Source organism: Gymnogyps californianus, chromosome 9 (genome assembly GCF_018139145.2).
Source record: "Gymnogyps californianus isolate 813 chromosome 9, ASM1813914v2, whole genome shotgun sequence".
In the NCBI taxonomy this organism is placed as follows: Eukaryota; Metazoa; Chordata; class Aves; order Accipitriformes; family Cathartidae; genus Gymnogyps; species Gymnogyps californianus.
The window spans coordinates 6,636,220-6,658,255 of record NC_059479.1 but is presented as its reverse complement, the minus strand read 5'-3'; the positions used below and the strand labels follow the sequence as shown (position 1 = coordinate 6,658,255).

The 22,036-nt window shown below is 36.2% G+C and overlaps 1 long non-coding RNA gene across 1 annotated transcript in view; it reads left to right on the top strand.

Moving 5' to 3' along the window:
* Nucleotides 1-22,036, top strand: part of LOC127019757 (uncharacterized) — a 71,512-nt gene that overhangs the window by 18,786 nt on the left and 30,690 nt on the right. Inside the window, exon 2 of the long non-coding RNA XR_007766974.1 lies at nt 13,854-13,956. This is a non-coding gene — a long non-coding RNA (uncharacterized LOC127019757). The remainder of the gene's footprint in view (nt 1-13,853; nt 13,957-22,036) is intronic.

Genomic DNA, 22,036 nt, shown 5'->3' with positions numbered 1-22,036 from the left:
TCCCCTCGTAGTGCTACATAACTAAACATCAAATGTTAGTCTTTTTGTGGTTTCTCAAAAAGTTAAAACTTTGGGGAAAAAAATCAGGTTTCTTTTTAAAAAATATGGCATTAGTCTCACTTTGACTTCTGTTCTTGAATTGCTTTGCATTTTAAAGGTATGATACCTTTATGGCATGGTAATGTTCAATACGGGAATGATTTTTAGTTCAAGCCAAGTCACTAATTTGCTGCAAAATGCAGTGCTTCTCTAACTCTGTGATAATAGCCTTGAAGCACCAACACTTGTTCAGCTGCTAATCTGCTTTTTCCCCATCTTTCTAATTCTGTTGCTTTGCAGAGAATCTCATGGTTTTCCTATTGTTGAGTGAATGCATCTTATTAAAGCTGCTGAAACAACTGTCATGTTTGCTTGTATGTCAACCTGTGATAACAGCTTTGCAACATGTGAAATAGTACTGCACATCCCTTGTGCAGCTTTTCTGTACCTATTTAAGCTTAATAATTTTTCTGTACCTACAGACAAACACAATCTGTTGATGACCCTCTTAAATTTTGGGTGAAGGAAAGCAGAAAAAAAAAAATAGTAGTCTTCTCAAGGTAATTGGCTTGGTTTAACTCTATTTATCTGAGCTAAAGCACAGGAAGACAAATATCCCAAACTACTATGTTAAGTACAGAAGACAGAAGGACTTTACCTTCAAATTCCTTAGTGGCTTCTGGTGGTAAATTAAGGCAGACGGTAACAAGCTGAAATGAGTATTCCAGGTCAAATATACTTCTCAACTAGTTCTCCTTATGTTAAGATCTTAGTTGCTATTGAACAGTCAATAAGCTGTTTAGGCATTGCTATGAAAATACAGTAGTAATTTTTTTTGTTTACTTTTTTGGTAATGGAAACAAGACTTAAGCATAAAACTAATGCAGTGTGTGTGCCAACTTGCTACCAGTCTGTTAAGTGAGCTTGAGTGAGTTGAGACCTGAAATGTGGTAATCTTTGCTAGAAGTGTTTTTCTATTATGTGTGTTGATTGCCTAATGAAAGTCTTGGGTTGATGTTAAAGTTCTTATCATGTATGAAATTATAAATGGGTTGGCATCTTCTTACTTAACGATAATCACTTGTCACATTATAAATTTGCAGCTGAGGCGCAGAGGTGCATCAGACTACTTGGCTTTACTGATAGGAAGGTAAATATGTGAAGAACTCCCTTAAAGATTTGGCCTCATGAAGGAGGCAATAACAAACCAAAATCAATATGCTACGAACAGAAAGGATTTTCACAAATCTGAGAAAAGCACTATTGTAATAGTCAGTTCAGTGTTAAATGTCAGGTATTGCTTTAGAAAACACATGTATCAGTGGGACACATTCTACTAATTCTTACCTTCATGTGATTTCTGAGCAAATTCACTGCTTCAATGTGTTTTAAAGGAATTTGTATCCCTTCAACTTGGCATTTGGAAGCATAATTAAGATGAAAACAGGAAAGCATGGAATAGTTATGGATTTACTTCACCAAATATTTCTAAATGCCACTGTGATCAGGGAAGAACTGAGTTTTATAATGTTAAGAAAAGCAAACAACCACAAACCAAACTCTGAGCCCGAATAAAATATTTGTGCCAAAATTAAACTCCCCCTCACAGAATGTTGCCTTAAGTGTATCCTTCCTCATGCAGCAGTACTTTGGTGGGCTCCAACAGCAAATGTCATCTGATGAGAGGACTGCAGCTTTCTTTGGTAGTTTCAGCATCTATGCTGTCCCAAACAAGTAAGTCATAGCTTTAAAAAGCTTAATCAGGAAAGTACTTTTTTGAGTTGAATCATAAAACGTTCAAACTTGTGGTGGTGCATTACAGTAACGTTCTACTGTGTTAGATTTGGGAATGTGATGCTTCCCTCTACTGGCCGACCCACAGAGAGTAAATTTTGTTATCTGGTGAAACAAGCAACAAAAATATTTTAAGAAGAGCAGCCTATGCTTAGGACTGAGGTAAGAGGATTGTCATTGCAGTCTCTTACACACGAAGAATTAAATCCCTTACCTGCATCACAAAACAGCTTTATATTGTAAAGTGACTAAAATTACATCAGTCAGTTTTGAGAAGGAGTAAATACACTAATATTTTAAGCCACTTCATGTCTACTAGTAACACTAATGCTAAGTATTTGCAGTGCATTACAAAGAGCATGCAATGAAGTATTTGAATTTTGCAAGGAAGACTTTTATCCAGTATGGAACCCATGAACCATCAGTCTCTGACTGATATTTAAAATGGACTTATCTTTCAGCTTAACTTCAAGAGTTTAAATGCTCCTTTAATTTCAGTTGAGAATTTGTGCATAAATCTCATTCTACAAGTTGATGCAAAAACCACACAAATTCCATGGTCAGTCACAGTGTCTAAGATAACAAGAAAAAATGCTTAGCTTTTGATTGTGGTATATTTGCCATGAAATGAGTTATCAGTGATGGTAATATTCTAATTAACGTGAAAGATGCTCGGTACAGTTTAAGACTGCATTGTATATGAGAGCCTCACACTGTCAAAGCACTTGCATATCACAGGGTGTTCTTTCAAGTGATTAAGAGACTTCTATGTTTGTACCACAATTTCTTCCTTCCTTAAATGATGGCATTGTGCCTCTATAATGTGTACTGTTGCAGATTCTTCACCTTTGTAGCTAGAGGTGAACAGCTCACTGAGAGACCTTTTCTTCCCTTTAAAATGTAAGTTCTTATGTTAAATTGGTCGTAGCCACTGAGAGGCTGCTCAGGTTGGCTCCCCTGAGATCCACAGACACTGAAGGTCTGCACTCAGAACTGTACGTTTGTTCAGCTGGATCCACTGCACTTCCATTGTGCAGCTGTTATCCTGTAGTAACAGGCAGAAGGTTGATTGCTGCTGGTGTTGGGAGTGCACATTTAAAAAAAACATACTTTGCCAGGAATCGCCAAGGAGATCAGTATCTCTCGTGGTGGGTTTCCGCTTATTTGTTAAGTGCAGAGAATTGCACTTCCTCACTAGCAGGTGCAAAATATGGACAAAGATAGAAATTGTCTTCTGAAAACTTTTCTTGCCACTCCCTAACAGCAAGCAAACCAGCAAATTATGTGTCTGAGTTTAAATTCTTCATATGTCAGTTTTCACATGGGAGATCTGAATGATATTTCCTGCTGAAAGCGGATTTTTTAACAATTGATAATTAAACCAACTTCTGCTTTGGTTTTCTCCTGAATGTTCCAGGACTCAGTAGCAGGCATCTATATGGCTACAAAATAAATATAGATGTTTCCCTTATGTGTCATTTTGGTACTGGACACTAGTCATAGTGCCACTTACCACGAAACTACTCTTCTCGAATCTAGACCCAAGACTCCATTTGGGAGCTAAGAACAACATTAACAGCTAAGAAACAAATATTTTTACAAAGTGTGATCCAACTGTTTTTCTTCTATTTAAACACCTTCCCATACAAACTTGCATATATAAAAAGGGGCCAGTGACATTAGAACTAAAAAAGTATATTTGCAGCAGGAGGCTGGTAATACCTACTTTGAAACCCCTATGGTATGAGTCATCACCTCTGTTCCAGGGTTTTATAGCTGAAGAATGCTAATATTTCTTTGAAATGCTTTTCAACATTGAGTCTCTGTAAGATATGCAGCGGAATCCTATGGTTCCTGCAGCTTAAAGTCTTTTAGAATTTCATTTACTTGTTCAAAAAAGCCAAAGCTAATGCTAGCATGCATATATGGTAGAGTTTGAATACTTCAGAATTTCTAGACTCGGCTTATTACGTTTCTTGAATAGAATTACCATAGTCTGAAGTTAGGAAAAAGAAATCCTGAACAGCCCATCCTCATGGGTCTCAGAAATTGTAGTTGTTCCCCAGGTGGCAGGCAGAATTGTGTAATAAGACGAGTTAACTGGCTGTAAAACTTCGATAGAAAGGAGAAGCTTGAACAGTAGTGAAACTTGTACCAAGCCTTAAAACACAGAGGGGTTTTGTCTTCTCAAAGCAGGTGTCTAAAGTGACAAATGAATGGCATTGGACAAATCATGGGAGACTTGATTACAGTCTGTTTGCCAAGGAAGCGTAACCTAATCACTCTATAGTGGGTGGTGCAAAATAATATTCCATGGTATATTTCAACACTTCAAAAGGTGATTGGGTTCCAATTTTGAGCACACAACAGCAGAGTTTCTAAAAAAAGGATAAGACTCCATTCAGCATTTGGATGGACTCATCAAAGTCAGAGGCACTTGACTTTGGGGCAGCCTAGCAGGTACGCTGCAAAAGAGCCAACTGAATAAGCTGATAAGGGAAGTGTACCTGGTACGGCTGTTGATTACAAACAATTTGGAAACAATCTCTGCAAAATGCCTGTCGAAAAGATTACTAGCTTGGCCACAGACTTAATCTGAACTACTTTAGACAGTTGTTATGATGATGCAAGCGCTTTGAACTTAAATGATACTTAAAGCAATTTTTGAATATTGCATTATTGTGACCAAAACAGGAATCAAAATGATAGTGCATTGAGGGGTTTTTGTTGTCCAAAATTAGTATGCTAGTGGGAGATGGTCTAGTAAATAAGAGACAAGTTTCTGCAAAGACTTTTTATTTTGACAGCTGAAAATAAGCTACAAAGCTTCTGAAGCTAATAGCTATAAAATAGGCACACAATTTCTTTCATTTACATGGGTCACAACTTGGTAAACGCTTTGACGCATTCATGGCTCCTCTTACCCACTGAGACTCATCATGAGTCAAATATTCCATGGTGGTAATGTCTTGATAAATATTTGCTGATCTTGGTCTGTTGATTAACATAGGTACATGATCATATTTATTTTACATAACTAGTGTAGATTTCTGTACAGGATAACAACTGGTAAATACTAGAACTGCAACAACACTTACCTTACTCTTTGAAATGGGAAGAAATGCTTTTCAGAGAACCAGATCCTTATTCCTTTAGGATACTTGTAATTCCGATCTCTGCCAAAGAGAAAGAGAAGAATTTGAGTGTTGCTTCTGTTTTGTCTCTTCCCCCCCCCCCCCCCCCGGTGATCTTATGATACTCCCTAAGAAAGCTCAGATCCCATGCCTTTAATGCATCAGTTTGCTACTATGAGACAAAATTACCATTGAAACTTTCCCACCAAAAGCATCCTCCTGTAGTTCCACAAAGTTGCAATTTAGATAATTTGCTTAGATCATCTTTTGTAATCCCTGAGATCTTGTAGGTTATTTTGGCTTTCCCCAAAATGTTTATTGAAGTCTAAATCTCTTTTTTTAGTCTCCTAAGGATGAAAGTAGTAACTTAAGTTAGTTAAACACCAAAGGTGGAGAACAATTGGTTAAAAAAAAAATAAAGGATATCACAAAAAATAAAAGCCGTTATAGTGATAGGAAGTTGAAACAAGACCGTATGAGTCTCAGGGCATTGCTCATCCTATAGAAGAGTAACTGAGCAAAGTGCATGCTTATCTGATAGAGGAAAAAAGATAAAAGTATGCAGTAACTATTTTGTCATCCCAAATCAGATAGTTTCTCCTGGCCGTGTCAGCAGAGCATCACTAAGAATTGCAGAAGAGGCCACAAGATCTCATGTACTGCAAAAACTCATCTACAGTTTTTGTGTCAAATATTGCTGGAGAGAAAGACAAAATGTTCATATTAAAAGCATAAGGTTATTACAGAAGTGCCCTGCATGCACAAGGCGCTACATGTCTATACTGGAGAAGGCTATATCCTTCTCTCCTCCGAACTGACAGAGGAGAAGTAGGAGTGCAGGGCTTAGACAGACTTAAAGGATGGTTTCATGATGATCTTGCTGCTCTCCAGAAACTTGTCCAAGAAACTAGATGGTAGCATTTATTTTTCAGAGATACCTACATCTACCAAAAATAGTAGTGTGTCAAAGATCAATCTACCTTATCTTCTCCTGACTTCCAAGGAAGGTTGCAAGTGTTCAATGGTCTTTTTGAACAATTTTTTTGGTCAAGATACTAGTATTGGTAAAATCTAAATGGTTATTAAGGCCTTTCTTTAAACTGCTTGCTGAGAAAGAATAAGCTTAAAATAGCGATTGCCATGAAAATGAATATTTGATGCCCTACTTTGGATGACAAATAAGAAGATAAATTGAATTCTGCTGTCTTCAGTTAGGGTGCTGGAGTGGTCTAATGACAGCAATTAGTAGACCCATCTGAGAACAGCAACTTGCAACACACAGTTGGAAAACCAATCCAGAGTGGAGTATCTTTGGCCTGGATTTTAGTGCCTTGTGTAGTAGATGTGTTAAACTGGACGGGTAAAAGCAAAAAAACAAACAAAAATACCTGCAATGTGTAGAACTAAAGTAGGAATTGAATTTTGTGGCTTCTTCAGAGTTGGTTTCCAAAACTATAGTGCTAATAGCACAAAGATGGTTGGGTTTTGTTGGTCTTGGGTTTCAAAATAGCTATGAGACCAGAAATTGACTTAAACTTTCAAAATTAAACATGTAGTGACATGTTTCAATAATTTAACCACAATAATTGTAGTAGCCCAAATATGAAATTTCAGTTGAGAGTTACTATCAGCTGAAAGGTGATTTTTTTTTATTTATGTATTTAAGGGGCTTTTCCCAAAATGCTGCTGAACAAGTTCTGACAAATAGTAGGATTACTCTTTTTCCAGACTTGTTCATATTTTTTGTTCTTATGTGAGAGTACTGCATTAATGACTCATCAAGCTTTTGAGGAAATAGAAAATGGCACTTTCAGCAGTAAAAATTAAAAAAAAAAAAAAAAATAAACGCGTACATTTGTGAAGGCTTGGTTGATGTTATGTGTGGAAGTTATCTGAAAATACTGATTTTTCTGAGTCCAAGATTATTCTTGCTCAACATGAAAACATGAAATTAGTTGACTATGGGGTTTTTTTGGATACAGTTCATAAGAGGTTAAAGCTATTTTATAATACATGTTATAGTCCTGCTTGATACAAATCAATCTTGGGGCTACCAAGACATGTCGAACTACATAGAACAGGATGCATATAGGTTGAAGTATGGGACAGAAACTGTCCCGGTTCCAACGAACTGCTGAAACTGTGTGAACTGGAACTGCGCGCAAGGCCAGTTACAGAAGGTATGCTCTTGAACTGTGACATAAAATTCTTGCAGCAGTAAATCCAAGTTCTGAATTTCAAATACTTGCTTAAAATTCTTGAAGCTGTTTTAACCCTTTAGTATTTTCTTTCCTCTCTTTGTAATATGATGGTTTTAATCTTTCCTAATATTTGATGGATGCATTTGAGTTGAATTCCACCTTTGGTAAATGTATGCTTTTTCTTCTTTTCCTGAAAATACATTTATTTTTTTAATTTTTTTTCCCCCCTTCCCATCTTCTTTCTTTTGCTTTAAAGATAAGAGTGGCAAAAAGAATGAGTCCACAGGACTCATACCAAGCTTCACAGCTTTTCCTGTATGAAGGGGAATATTCTATTACTCCATAAAAATATTGTGAAATCCATTATTTAAAAAAAAAGGGGGGGGGGGGGAACCAACCCCACAGTATTAAGTCTCCCTAGCATCTTTTTATCACTACAATTGCAACAATTTAATTCTTGGTACGTTGGCTTAGTTTTCTTTCAAGTTCTGTGCTTTTTGGAGTGTAACCTAAGCTAATTAAATGATGTTTCCTCCTGAGGGCTGGCAGTTTTGGCAAGCAAAGTAACAGCTGCACTGTGCTGATGAGGAATGACAAAACTTGTATTAGAGTGGTATTTCTGCCTGGTCAGATACAATAGTGAAGTTGATAGCACTGAGGAATACAGTAAGCTTTCACAATTGTATAGCTGAACTTGCATAAAGTAAGGATTTATAGTGGAAGGCTGTCTTTGGCCAGGCAAATATGCACATTGCTGCCTCTTTAGAGTTAGCAACCAGAAGTAGGGTGACACTTGAATTTCACTTCCAGTTGAAGTTTTGACCTTCAACAAGTCATTCAGAGCCTTTGTGCTGTAGTTTCCCTGTCCATGTAATAGAAACAGAAATTGAGTCACAGGAGTGTTGGTATATAACTTTCATAGTACCCCACAGTATCTTGATGAAAGGAGGTGTGTAGGTGCAATTAACACTAGATGAGTCTGAATTGCGGTCTCAACAAAGAGAAGTCTTTCAGTTAGTCTACAATAAATTCATAATTATATCCCTAGTATCCTTGGCAACAGATTATGGTCCCAAAAGGTGGTATTACAGTTCAGTATTAATTACTGATACAGAGATGAAAAAGAAGGAAGAACAGAATCATTTAAACGGTTTCCAGGGTGTAAATAAGCATTATGTAAGAAACATTAAATGCATCATACTGAACATATAGAGGTATGCTCTCCAAAGAAACAAACAAATCGTTTTCATAGTTAGGACATAAACTTTGAAAAATTGTATGCTTGATGGTTTAAATTCATACGAAGAGATGGTATTTATTGGATATGGATTAGTTTCTCAACAGGGAATTGTATCAAATTTTCTTTTTAAGAAAGCCAGCCTGTGAGACACAAGGATTATCAGAAGATGAACTGAAGATGATTTGTTTTATCATAACTGTTTTTACAGAGCAATTACCTGATTATAAATCCTTGTGTTGTGGATATATTTTAAACTCTCTGCAGTGTTTTACGATAAAGATTCCTTATCCTTTTGAGCTTGAGCTTTAAGGCCACGTATAGGAATACAGGAATCATACTCCCTTCCCTTACCCACCCCCTCAAAAAAGGTTAATATTGTAAGAAATACTTCTTGTACGGGTACATCTTTTTAAATACCCCCCCATTTCCATTTACTTTCTGCTCAGTACTTTTTAATGCTATAGTTCACACCAGTGCATACTAAGTTTCCTTTGCCTTACTCTTTTCTCCCTACTCTGATTGAAATAAGAACCAATAAAAGTAATAACCTTAGAAGGCAGAGTTCTTTTGTTTATTTTTGAAGAAATGATTCTGTCATCATCTGGATGACAAACTCTATGCATCAATTCCTAGCTGTACCATCAGTAAGGAAGATGGAAATGAGGAAAAAAGTTAGCAAGGTGTGTGAAGAATATTTGTGGAAATAAGATCTTGGAAATAGAACAATAATGAATAGAAGGAAAGGGTAATGTAGGCATGTGAATTCTAAATGCTTTCCAACCTGAAAAAACATTGGCTGCTGGGAATATATTTTAACTGATTTTTGTGTTACTACTGAGGCAAAGAAGAATAAGGCATAATATAACATTATTGGTGGTATGACATAGTTTGAGTTTAAAAATGACAATGGTGACTGCTTTGAAGTGACTTGCTTAATGGAAATCCCCCCCCGCCCCGCCCCCAATTTTGAGTCTAAAATTGGGTGACAAGAGCTCCATAATTTAGTACATAATGATACATCTTACCTCTGACAGATTTGGTTACTAAAGTTTATTAAAGTGCACTTGGTACTAAATATCAAGACCTGGTTTTGCTTTCAGTTCAAATAAAGATCTTTATAGGAGAGGGAAGGCATCAGAAGACAAAATAATTTTGTGATTATTTATTTACTTGTAATTGAAAGGTTTGGAGCCAGGCTTTGTTTTCTGTATTTATGTGGCTGCTTGATACAGTAGCAGCCTTACACTATGACTTTTTTTACAAGAAAACATGATGATTTAAAATGAACTATATGAGGATATACTGCTAGTGTGCGCATGTATGTGCACGTGTGCATCTGTTACTGGATTTCAGATTTGTCCTTTTTAATTGTCTGGAACTTCTGAGGTAAGCGCTTTTTTTGTCTTGCAGGTGGGGTGGTGACAGTGGTGTTCAAATACTTGTGCTCTGATGTTCAGCTACCACGAATCTGCAAAATAATTAGGCTTCAAACTGTGTACTTGAAATAACTAACTGAAGGTTTAGGAAAACAAATGTTAGCAAAAACTATTCTGTGAATAAACGTTAAAAGTAATTTAGATTATCTAATTATATTGTAATTTATATTTCTAATGCAGAACAGAACATCCCAGCCTGAATTATCTCTAGATTTTCTGCCAAATTTTATAGATTAGATTTAGTTCCTTATTGCAAGACATTTTTAATCACTCTGTTTTCTCTCAGTCCCTGGAGGTGTAACACTGCATTGCATACTCATTCTGCTCGTTGTGATGAGGAATTGCTAAAATACTTGTCATAAGGGTAGGGATAGCTTTTCTTGTCGAAAGTTTAATAGTTTAATTTAGAAGCAATTGTCAGGAAAACTTGTATCTAAAATAGCTGTTACACTTTTATAAGGAAGCTGGAATTGCTACTTCCACTTTACGCTCTGTCTATACAGGGGTGCTCCTGGGACTCTGATCAAGTGCCTATTTAACCATTCTTGAGAATTCTCCTTTGGTTGAGATTAAAAGTGGATGAATACTGTATTTTTCTGTTGCTTTACTAATGGTATGACCATCTGTAAGGCCTGATTACATATAGTCCCTGTACTTTCTAAAATAAAGCTGAACTTCTCTTTATAAATTTCCAGTAAAAAAGTGAGTGAAATTACCCTGTCCAAAAGGAAGTTTGGCCTGTGTTTAGAAATCAGCAGTAGTCAAAATAAGAACAAATGACTTCCAGTGGCAAAAATGCTGATCTTTAATAGTCCTCCTTAATGGTGGAGAAATTATTTTTTTTTTAATCGAAGTTTTTGTCAGATTAGCATAGCTACAACTAAGCATTAGATGTGCCTATAAGGAAGATGTCAGTGAGAATGCCAAAACTGAGCTTGAAATGTGTAGGGGAAGTTGTGTACTTTGTTTGCATAAAAACTAAATGGCCTTTTAAAATCTTGCTAGTAACACTTGAGCTGCTCTGTAAGTTAACTCTGGAAACTGTAATTGTTAAAGGTGCTTCTTAAGTATATATAAAATTTTAGGAGTCCTTAAAATATTCACGAATTTGTTATGCAGTGGATTATATCCTGGAAAATACGAGTTCATTTAATTTTTTCATTTGTATTAAGAATGTAGTTCTAATGTCTACCAAAATCTTACAACTTAGTGTCAAGACTGTCCTTCAGCTCTAGAGTCTGTAAGTCTTGTTCTTGGTACTGACAAGCCCATCTTCAGTGTGAATATATTGTACTGAAGTTCTGCAGGATTAGGGGTCTCATGGGTTTTCACAGAAATGTTCAGAATTTAATACCAAAGAACAGTGAAACAATATATAGGAACTAAAGACCATGTGGACTTCAGCTGGAATTGTGTTCACATTCTGTTCACAGGGAAGGGTCCAAAAATGGGAATTGTATTTGCCAGTTCAGTTCTAGTAAGTGAATGAGTTGCTGAACAAGCTTATTTGGTGGTATGAGGTAATTTAACGATTCTTCTTCTACTTGGGCAAATTGTTAGTACAGTAACTTTCTCTCACTCTGAATGTACTGGATTTTTTCCAGTTTACTGTGAGTTGTCCTCAGTTACCTGCATTAAATAGCACTTAATGCATAATGTGGCTAATGAGTGAATACATCCATATCAATAACATACTGTATTTTTTAATATTTTTGTTGAGGCTGGGAAAGCATCTGTTCAGACACAAAACATTGGCTACAGTTAACATGTGTGAAGATACAACTAAAGTAATCCTTACGCTTTCATCTCATCTTTGGAGGACTGTTGGGATAGGAGGCATGATGGTGCAAAAAGTGTTTGACCCCTCACTGACAAGCCTTACTGAGATTCTCAGAAAGGGTAGGCACTGGAATAAGAATACCTGGAAAATTTGATTTTTGCTGACAGTCAATTACTCAGTTTACACATTAGCATTAGACAGCATGGGAAGAACAGTGAAAGGAAAGTAAAAAATAACTTAGCTCTGTGGAACTGCAGAATGTTACTATAGATAGGCTGCAAGATTAAAGAGCCGTCTTGGCATGTTACGATTCAAAGACAGCAGCCTCATCTGCCTTTCTATCCTACGGAGTTTTTCTTAGGAATTTCATACTTCAGATATCGCGCTATAATGTGGGTTAAATCACTGTGTTTTGTCTCAGTTTTCCTCAATACTTTCCTTTTATCCTTTCGTTCTATCATTATCCCTTTTCTCTCTCTCGGCTTGGATCTAATTTCTCCCATATGTGGTTATTGGAGTGATCTGAGAAACATATACCAATATTGGTTGGGTGGGTGCTTTTGTACAAATTAGCGTGCACAACAGTAGATCCCAAAACTCAGATGCTAAAGTCTGTGTGGTAGATGGTATCTAACCCTGGGCTGACCACTATTGCACTAAAAGTCTCTGAGCTAATTGTATGACATCTGCAAGTCATATTTGCTTTCATGGAGCTTTGTGAGGCTTCAGCAAAGAAGGACGTAATGTTTAGTGTGATAAAAACACAGTGGGCTCTAATATTTTGCATTTGGGAAAAAACATAGCAAGATGAATTCATCAGTTTATTGCTTAGATGTATTAGGTAAAGTAAAAACAAAACAAACAAAACCCCCTAACTTGACTCTATCTAGTAGCACTGTAATACTTATGAAAACCTACTTTCATAAAGAGCAGAAGAGGAAAATCATTTGTTCTGTTCCTCTGAAGTAGAAGGGTACTCAGTGGCTGGTGGTGAACCAGCAATTCCATTGTGGAGGGGAGCTTTTCTTTTATTTCCTATTATGGTTAGAAAATATCTTTGTTCAAAGTATCATTTTATTGTGTGGTGAGAGTTCAGCAAAGGTTCTTCAGTTTGCTTAACTTCTCAGTTGTGCTTGAGAAATCTCTGTTAAGGTCTGTCTTCAAAATGTTGCGTTCTCTTTTATTCAGGGAGATCTTGGTGTTTGCTGAGTCTTGTTAGAAAATGAGAGCATTGTGGGATACTTTGACTTCCCCCTGTCCAATATGCAGCAATCCACAAATGTTGACTTTATTTAAAGGTGGTCTAATCTTCTGTGCTGTGGAGCTATTAAATTGAGGGATTATTTGCTGCACAATTGATAATTCCTGCTAAAAATTTCAGTTCCTTTACTACTCTTTTTGAGATAAAATCATTGTCTAGTATCTCTTCCCCCTCCCAAGTAAAAAGATGTAACAACAGATGATGTTTTATTGGAGAGTTAATTGTTCTGTTTGGACACCTTTGGTGCAGGCCATACAGTTCTGATGTCTTTCTGTAGCTTTGTTTTTCATCCGATCCCAATACATCAAAGGTGGAATCTTAACTTTGCTACTTTTAGCAATAAACCGCAAAATAGTTACTCCCCTCTTCCTATGTAGTGTGAAAACCAGATAAGTATTTCCTTAAGTCCCCTTGGTTCTTCTGGGCTTTTTTGGTTCTTCTGCCCTCTTTTCTTACATAGCTTAATCTCTCTCCTGTACCATCAAATGACAATCTCATACATTATTAATCCCATTTAACATCAAGCTGTGCACAAAGTTCTGCTGGCTGCCAAAGTGCAAAATTATCAGAGCATTGCATGTGGCTTGTGCTGTGATGCTTGACACTCTCTCTGAGGAAAGCAGAGAAACTGTGGAAAGGTAACTGATTTTAATTTAATACTTGATCTCTGCTAGCATTTGGAGGGCTGGAAGTTCTTCAGGAGGAACTAAAGGATACCTAGAAGTAACATAAGAAGTAGCTGTTGAACTGTTACGAGAGGACTTGCTGTGTGTAGTTCAGCACAGTGCTCATCCTTTGAGAGCAGTTTTTTTTGTCTTGAGAGTAGCTGGGAGAGATTATTAATATTGGAATTTCTGTGGTAAAGCTGCTGAACTTGCTAGTGGTTACCTGTAATCTTTCAAAAGAACTGTTGTAGCTTAACAAGGATGAAAGCTTCTGGTTTACATTGTGTTGTGTGTGCATTCTAGGTCATGACTGAGCCCACTGAGAAGGAGAGCGAGATTGCACCTTGTTTAAGATGAACTGAACAAAATTTGCATGTCCTTCTGGCAAGGAGACTAGGACAAGCTGGTAAGTAGGGAGTTCAGATGGGGGATGTGCCTGTCTGGAGCAGGAGATCTAACAGGAGAGAGGGATTAAAAAGCACTGCGTGGAATCTTTTTTCAGCTATTGAGGTTTTCTGGACTGGAGGAAACAATGTACCCTGCTATCTCCCCGTGGATAGAGGGGAGAGAGTCTTAAAAACCTTGTGTTTTGGTTTCTGTAATCTAGAAATTCTAAGCTTCTCTCTATTTAGAATTTTCTTGTTCTAGTTCTTTTTTTTTTTTTTTATTTCTAATAAAATAACTGGAGTTCTTGTGTGGTGTGCTGGTGGAAAGCAAAGGGGAAAGTAGCTGTACTTCAGGCTGGGAGTTGACTGGGAGCCCTACTGCAATGGCTATGTGAGCTCAGGCAAAACAAACTTGTCATCTAAGAGGGCTGGCTCACAGTACTTGCATCAAAATTGTTTTATGACCAGTGAAAGATTACTCATCTGTCAGCACTAAAATGTTTGTTTATTGAATAAGTTTGGAAGGTTTGTTTGTTGTCGTGCTTCATGATAGGGAGAGCATCCCAGTGTTACGTACCTGGATTATGTTAAAATAGAAAAAAATCCCTGGGGGGAAAAAAAATATTTATGTGCTTAAATGTGTAAGTGAGAGTACTGTATTAGAGTCATTATGTATAATAGTGAGAAAGTGGGGCAGTCTGTATGAGGAACGCAAATAGCATAACTGTCTAACAGCTTCTATTTTTAAAGCTATTAATAACATTCCAATTCCTGTTTACTGTATGTTTCAAGCCAAGCAGCCTTTATATGCACAGAATTTTAGTGTTCTCTCTTAATGTTGACAGGGAGCTTGCAAGTATTAGATAATGTGTCTGCCTAGTGCCTTTCCTCAGAATTCTTGCAAGTCTGGCCTGTACTCAGCAGGGAGTTAAGCTGATTGCAGAAAAAAAGTATGTGATATAGATGAGTGCACCTTTTACTTTTTGAACACCTTTCTACCTTCTAGGTCAATACTCTTGCATATGTAAATCTCCTTAGATAGAATGTTGAATGTAGCTAGCATGCCCATGCCTCTCAACTGTTCCTGTGTCCACAAGTGAAAATTTATACCATAAACTAGCTTCACTGGCACAGTGGTGGAAGTCTGCTTCTCTAGTGCTAGTCTTCAATTTCTATCTAGAACAAGGAAGATTACTATATAAATGGAAAGATCTAGCTATTCTAGATTTCTTTATTTTAGAGAATCTGAGTGGGATTTAATAGACTCACTTTCTTAAAAGATTTCCAGTTAATTGTAGATTTAGTTCTTTATTCCTGTTATGCTTACTTGTCATCTATTCTGGAAGCTGTATGGAATTTTACTGTACATATTTTTACTAGGCTATTGTTTGTACATGTCTGTATTACTTGATTTAGTCTTTTTGGTTTTTATCTACTATAATGAATTTATTATTCTATTATCAGAATAAAGTATAGTCTCTTCCCTGGTTTTGAAATCTAAAAGTGTATGGAAAAGAAAACTCTAAAATCTTTTTCAAAATATAAGTAACTGAACTTCTCTGGTTTATGAATCAGATAATTACAGGCGTGACTATCAGACCTTACTGCTTCTTTTTATTTCTGTAGCCTTAAAAGCTACAGTTAATCATTCTCAATAGACTGAGAAATAGTTTCCATGTAAGCTAATAAATTTGGAAGCACAGTTTCTAAATCCTTTAACTGATCCTGCAAACAGATGTTTAGGATAAATATTGCTCATCTAAAAGCAGATATTGCTAGTATATAATAAGAACTGCATAAAACTGCTGAAAACTCTTGTTTTTGTCTTGAGAGAATCCGTGTTAATAAGTCAGATCAGTCATTTTTATTTACGCAGTACAAAAAAGCATATGTCTTCTTACTTTACCAGCTGTCATAAAATTTTGGAGAAAAAGGTTGTTTCCAAGCTTTCCAAAGGGAATATTTCACAGAAGTATTTTGACCTTTATAGCTTACAAAACAAATTGACTTCCTTTTCCCATAAACTGTTTTTTGTCTGATATTCTTCTCCAGCAAAGCTTTAGTTATGAGGAAAAATACCAGCTCTGAAGAAAATAACCGGACTGCCTTCTAGTGGTTTTAGTTGTCATAGATTACTCTTACGAAAAAAAAAAACAACTCATGTCTTCAAGTGAATCGTATTGTTCCAAATTTAATATGTCCCCCTCAAATATTTCTTAATATTCAACAATTACAAGTGCACTTCAATAATATTTGCATTTTAAGAAGCACAAGGCAGATTGTACCAGTCACATACTCTTGTTTGTTTTTAATCTTAAGGCCTTTTGCCTGGTTTTGTTATTTTGAGTAGTGTATAGGCATTTACTGCTAGATCAGGAGATATTAATTTCAAAATAAATGGCTCATTTTTTTTATTCTTGTGGGTAGTATTTAAAAAAAAAAAAAAAAAAAAAAAAAAACCAAAACAAACAAAAAACCCCCACCAACCAAAAAAACCCCACCCCTGACTGAAGTGCTACCACTAAGGAACAAAAGAAAGATATGTGACAACAGAACCATTGAATTTAATATTAGGATAGTTTAAAAATTTTCAGGTGACAAAGTACTGAGGAAAGTAATATATTCTTAATTTTAAATCTGATTTGTGTCATTAGACACCAGCAAAAGAACAACTTTTATAAATCTAGTGAAGACCTTCATATTGGAAGGTGTAGGGGATTTGAGTGTTTTGCATTAATTAAACAAACAGACCTAATTTTTGGAACTCCTTAGTAAATTTTCTTGTTGTCATAGCAGAAGAGAAGTGTACAATAATGTTTTAAATACTTGCTATATCTGCCACTTGTCAGTGGAAAATATTGAGATCTCTGTAAATGGATGTATCTTTTACCAGATACTGACTTTAACCTATATGCAAGGATATATGGTCAGTATATTCTCCTGATGACTCTTTTGTAGTTCATCTTCATGTTGAGTTAATAGGAATGAACTTTGTGTAACCTTCTGTGAGGTACTTTGTTTCTTATCGTGCACTGAAACTTACACTTGCGAGAGCGAAGCATTTTTTCCAGTTAGCATGATATAACAGAAATGACGTCAGAAATTATATCCTGATATCAGAACGTCACAGAAAGGCTCTCATCTTCAGTAAGAGTCCTAGAATTGACACTTTTTTGAAAATTCTTATTGTGAAGAAAAAAAAAATTACTTGTCTCTCATTCAAATTATCTTCTAGAAATAACATAATTACATATGCAGAGATCTTAGTACTATTTCCTGTGCACTGATATTAAAACAAAAAAAAGATGAAATGACAGCAGGGCAGTGTCAACTTTAGTCTCCAAACTTCTTTGGAGGTTATATTAAAGGCAGCTTTCTCTGATAATGTTGTGGAGGTACAGTTGAAGAGCTGTGGAGGTTGCTACAGTTGTAGCAAGGTAGGTTAAGGTGCACTTTACAAGAAGGTGAATACTTGCAAAATTAACCCTTAAGTAAGCAGAAAAGTTTAGTAATAAGATCTTGCTTTTATCTGGATAACAGCCTTGCAAAGATGCTGAAGAAAGGAAACTGATAACTGATGAGGTGTGACACAAATTGAGGTACAGTAGTCTTACTGAAGGGATAAGCATATACAGAGATGGCAGCAGCAGTGCTCAAGGCCACTGTAATATAGATGGTGGCAGGAGAATCTTGAATCAGCAAATTATGATCAAGTTTCTGAAGATGCTGACCACTGAGGAAGATTTATAGTGCTCAGTGTGAAGTACTAGTGTACGTGGGCACTTTAATCTCTGTCACTAAACTTAAAAAGGAAACGAGGCAGTCGCTATCTGTGCTGTCCAAGGTAAGTAGCATGAAGAGGCAAAACTCATGAGAGGTATTAAAAATGGTCTAGCTATTTACTTATACAATAAGAATAACGTTTAGAACTGGAGGAGGAAAAGCAACTCCCAGTGGTGTCAGAAGTCTTGTGGTAAAGCATGGCTGCTGGCTGTTACTAATAGCTTCAAAATGTGAAGCTATTGGATTTCAAAATGACAACACTGGATGACACTTAATTCCAGCTATTCAGTATTATCTGTAATCTCTTCCTTTCACTCTTTCCTGCTGCAGTGTGTGTTTTTATTCTTTTTCCTTTTCTGTTCTGCTACTTACCTTACCTTTACTGCAGGCATTGTTGTAAGATATTTGTAAAATAAAATCTTTTACATGAAATAGGGTTCCAGTCTCACTTCTTCTCTGTACTACCTCTCTTAGATTTGACTTGATGCAATTATAGCAATAATTTCTCAGTTACTGTTTACAATGCATGTGTAGTCTAATTTGATTTCATTTCAAATTTTGCTTAGCTGTTTAAATCCTCAAACATACAAGCTGAGATTCTTCAACGGACTGACTTGAAATCTCTGTGCTAGTGCTGTAGCACAGAAGAGTGCACAGAAAGCTGTAGCACTGCTTTCCTTTAAATGTCTGGAAGACTACTAATGCTTAGTAGGTAACTTCTTACAGCACACAAAAATTAATACACATGGTCTACTTTGCAAGATTTTTTTTTTTTTGCTTTTATTTTGTCAAAGTATTGTAATATTCCAAGAGGTCTTCTGCATGATTCTTTACATTTATAGGTGCTTTTTCTTTGGTCATAACATAGTAGATGGAGAACTCTGAAATGAACATGTAAACTAACACTTTGGCCAGTAGCCCACACCACTAGTAGCCCAGTTGTTTAGCGACCATTTATAAGTTTTTACATATCTTTGTAAATACTTAATGAAAATGGGAAAAAAACATGTCAATTCTGCTCCAGGTAAAAGTTGAATGTGGTTTTCTGAAACAATGAAAGACATCGCTAATACATATTACTACCATCAATGTCTTATTTAATCCTCCTTATAGTCTGCTGACTTGGAATATATTTTTTTCCTATTTTTTCAACTGCCTTTCAAATGATGCTTGTGACATTAATAAAATTAAGAAAACAAGTATTTTGAATTCATGCATGCTCACAGGCTTACAGCTGTTGTTATCAAGCTGATTTCCCATGTTTCTCTAGTCAGCATTGGTGACTAGTACAGCTAAATAGTTTGCAAATTTGAATCTGGAAACAATGTTGTCATCTCTCATCAGGAATGATTTCTGTATCTAAAAACTTACTGACTGTAAAGCTGATATACAGTAAGTTAGAGGATAGAATGCCCTTTTGTAGAGTTGTGTTGGGGTTTTTTTGGTTTGGTCTGTGGTTTGGGGTTTTTTGTTGCTTTTTGTTGTTGTTGTTGTTGTTGTTTTGGTTTGGTTTTTTCTTGTTCCCCCCCCGCCGACAGTAAAAGCCCATGGTTACAAAAATCAGCCATTTTGAAGACCTAGAAGACTCGTAATGTGCTCAATTTCTCTTTTCTGGTGTTCTTGTTTCACATGCAGAACATTATACAGATATTAGAAGTAGATCTACTTTTGTTCTGCCAAATTAAGTCCTTCAAACAAACAAAAAACCTGAAACAAACCCTGTTTTGCACAGTTAAGGGGTAGATCTTGCTCAGGTATGGTGAGAAACGAAAGCAAATTTCAGCTTGGGTACCGTTTGAAGCAGGATCCACAAGAAGTACAGAGACTGGATATAGCCATGTCCACAGATCCTTGCTTTACTGTTATCAGTGACCCTGGAGAAGTTACTCCCCCTGTTTGCAGCATTTTTGAAGGTTTTTGAGCTAGGATTCTCTTCCTTGCCTTTGGAAGAAAAAAAATGAGAAATAACTGAATATCCCATGCGCTCCTACTCAACTACGTAAACAAGGTCAAATGTCTTTCAAGTTGGCATGGAGAGTTGGTCTTTTTTTTTGGCATGTTTTTTAAACTTCTTATTGTTTAATTGTAACTTTTTTTTAAGGACACTATCTGAATTAGTGAGCAACATAATTCTGAAATTTGAATTTCACTTCTGTATATGACTGATGGGGAATAAATAACAAGGAGTAAGAAGAGGTCATTCTTCCATTACTGCTTATGAGTCTGATATAACTACTTTCAAACAGCTGCTTTGAGAAAACAAAAAAAAAAAGCGTGGTGCTAGAGAATGAGAGGACCTGATAAAACTCTTTTTATTTATCCTTCATGTCTTTTTTTCCTTCTCAGGAATTTTTTTTTTTTCCCAACATATGATTGAGGTTTTCATGCTTGAGATGCTTCTTAAATTGGTAGGACTCTAAGCACGTCGTAGTTTACATACGTATTCTTATTCTGCTAAGTTAAACATGGAACTTGGAATTTTTAATTAAGAATGAAATCTTAATTTTCAGTAGGATGTAGTCTATAGTAGCCTTAGGGGTGTTCAAAACTTCTTGGGGGCCAGATGAATTTAAAGCTTGTTTTCATCATTCTACTTTAGTGTTTGCAATCGTTGTCCTTATTTCTGTAATAAAACTGCATATGCTTTTCATGTTCTCGATGTAGTAGTTACCTGAGAGAGAAACACATAAATAGGAGTTAGTGTTTGTTATGTAGTTTCAGTGTTCACCTTAATTGTTTGATTCTAGACTTCTGTTGTGAAAGATGGGATAGGTTCCTTGCAAGTTCTTATTTCTCACTGACATCTCTGATTTCTTCAGATGCGCTGCTCTAAATCTCTCAAGAGAACTAAGGTATAGGTTAAAACCTTTCCTTCATAAAATGTTCAGCTACCTGACAATAATCAATTAAATACACAAACTGGAGGTAGGATTAAACTAACCAAAAAGTTAGTTTAAAAAATAAGCTTGAAAGGTCTGAAATCATTATTGACTAGAAATTCTTCAGGGACATTAACAACGTATTTGATAGTTGCCAAGGAAACGTAACCTTCCCAGTGACAGTATGGATTGCACATCATAAGTAACTAAAGTAATTCTGACAATGACTGATCCACTTCAGCATACCTGTTCTTCCCTCAGCCTCTGCAAAAATTGCAAACGTGTTTACATCCAGCTAGATTAGTATCCACTATATATGCTGAACCATTAGTACTGCATATTTGATGTTGCAAATCAATTCAAAAACTGATATCCTGCTTTTGTTTTCCTGATTGAAAAATCATCATTTTGCAATGGACAGCAAGTGTGCGCCTGGCTGGCCATTCTTGATTAACCATAGGGTGTCTTGGAGAATGTAGAGGCTAATACAGACTCAAAAACTGGATTATGTTTATGCTACATATTGAGGTAGTACAGAAATAGTGGATTCAACCTAGATAGTCTAGAATAGCAGCAGAAAGTTTTGCAGTGCTTATAGTGTCCTTTAGCTTGGGCATGTAGAACTCTCTATACTACTGTAGCAAATGCAGCATGAATTTCTTCATTTGTTTTTCCTGCCTTAGGGTGAAATGGAAGTGCTGAGTGGAAGAAATTCCCTGTTCAGATATGGTGCAAGTCTAGTGATCAACTTAGGGAGTAACCACAATCCATTTGAAATATAAAGAATTCATACATTATAAACATTAGTACAAGGTATCAAATGATGATAATGGGAGATTTAAGAGTTGCCAAAGCACAATTGCCAGATTGGATCCTCTACCAAATTAAGTGACCTGGGTACTTGAAATGGTTAAGTAAGGTCTAAAAGAAGAAGAAAAAATGCCTGTAACAGTGGCAACATCAGAAAGAGAGAGATTTCAACTCTACATGTTCCTTAGTGCTGTAAATGATTCAAGGTGACTTAATCTGCACAGAACTTTGTTAGGCAAAATGAATGTTTTAGACCCAAATTGGTATTGGAAGCTTTTATATATAGTCACAACATACTTTAATACTCTTTGAGGAGGCTACTGTTGAGACTGTGAACAACTTGGAGCACAGGTTACAGTTGAGGAAAAATTGTCTTTGAAAACTTGGATTTCACAGTGACGCTGCTGTAATTGTGACTCTAAAAGCAGTGAAAGATAGAAATGCTCACAACGCTATCACGTGTGTAATAGAGTGTTCGGTAAAGTGCTTGAGTGGAGCATCTGCAGAGGATCTTGGGATCTGTGAAGGTGAGCCCTCAGTACTACTTCCAAGGGAGGAAACACACTTTTACTACTGAGCAAGTACCATCAACCTGTGTATAGTACAGTGCTATAGAGGTCGTTTGTCT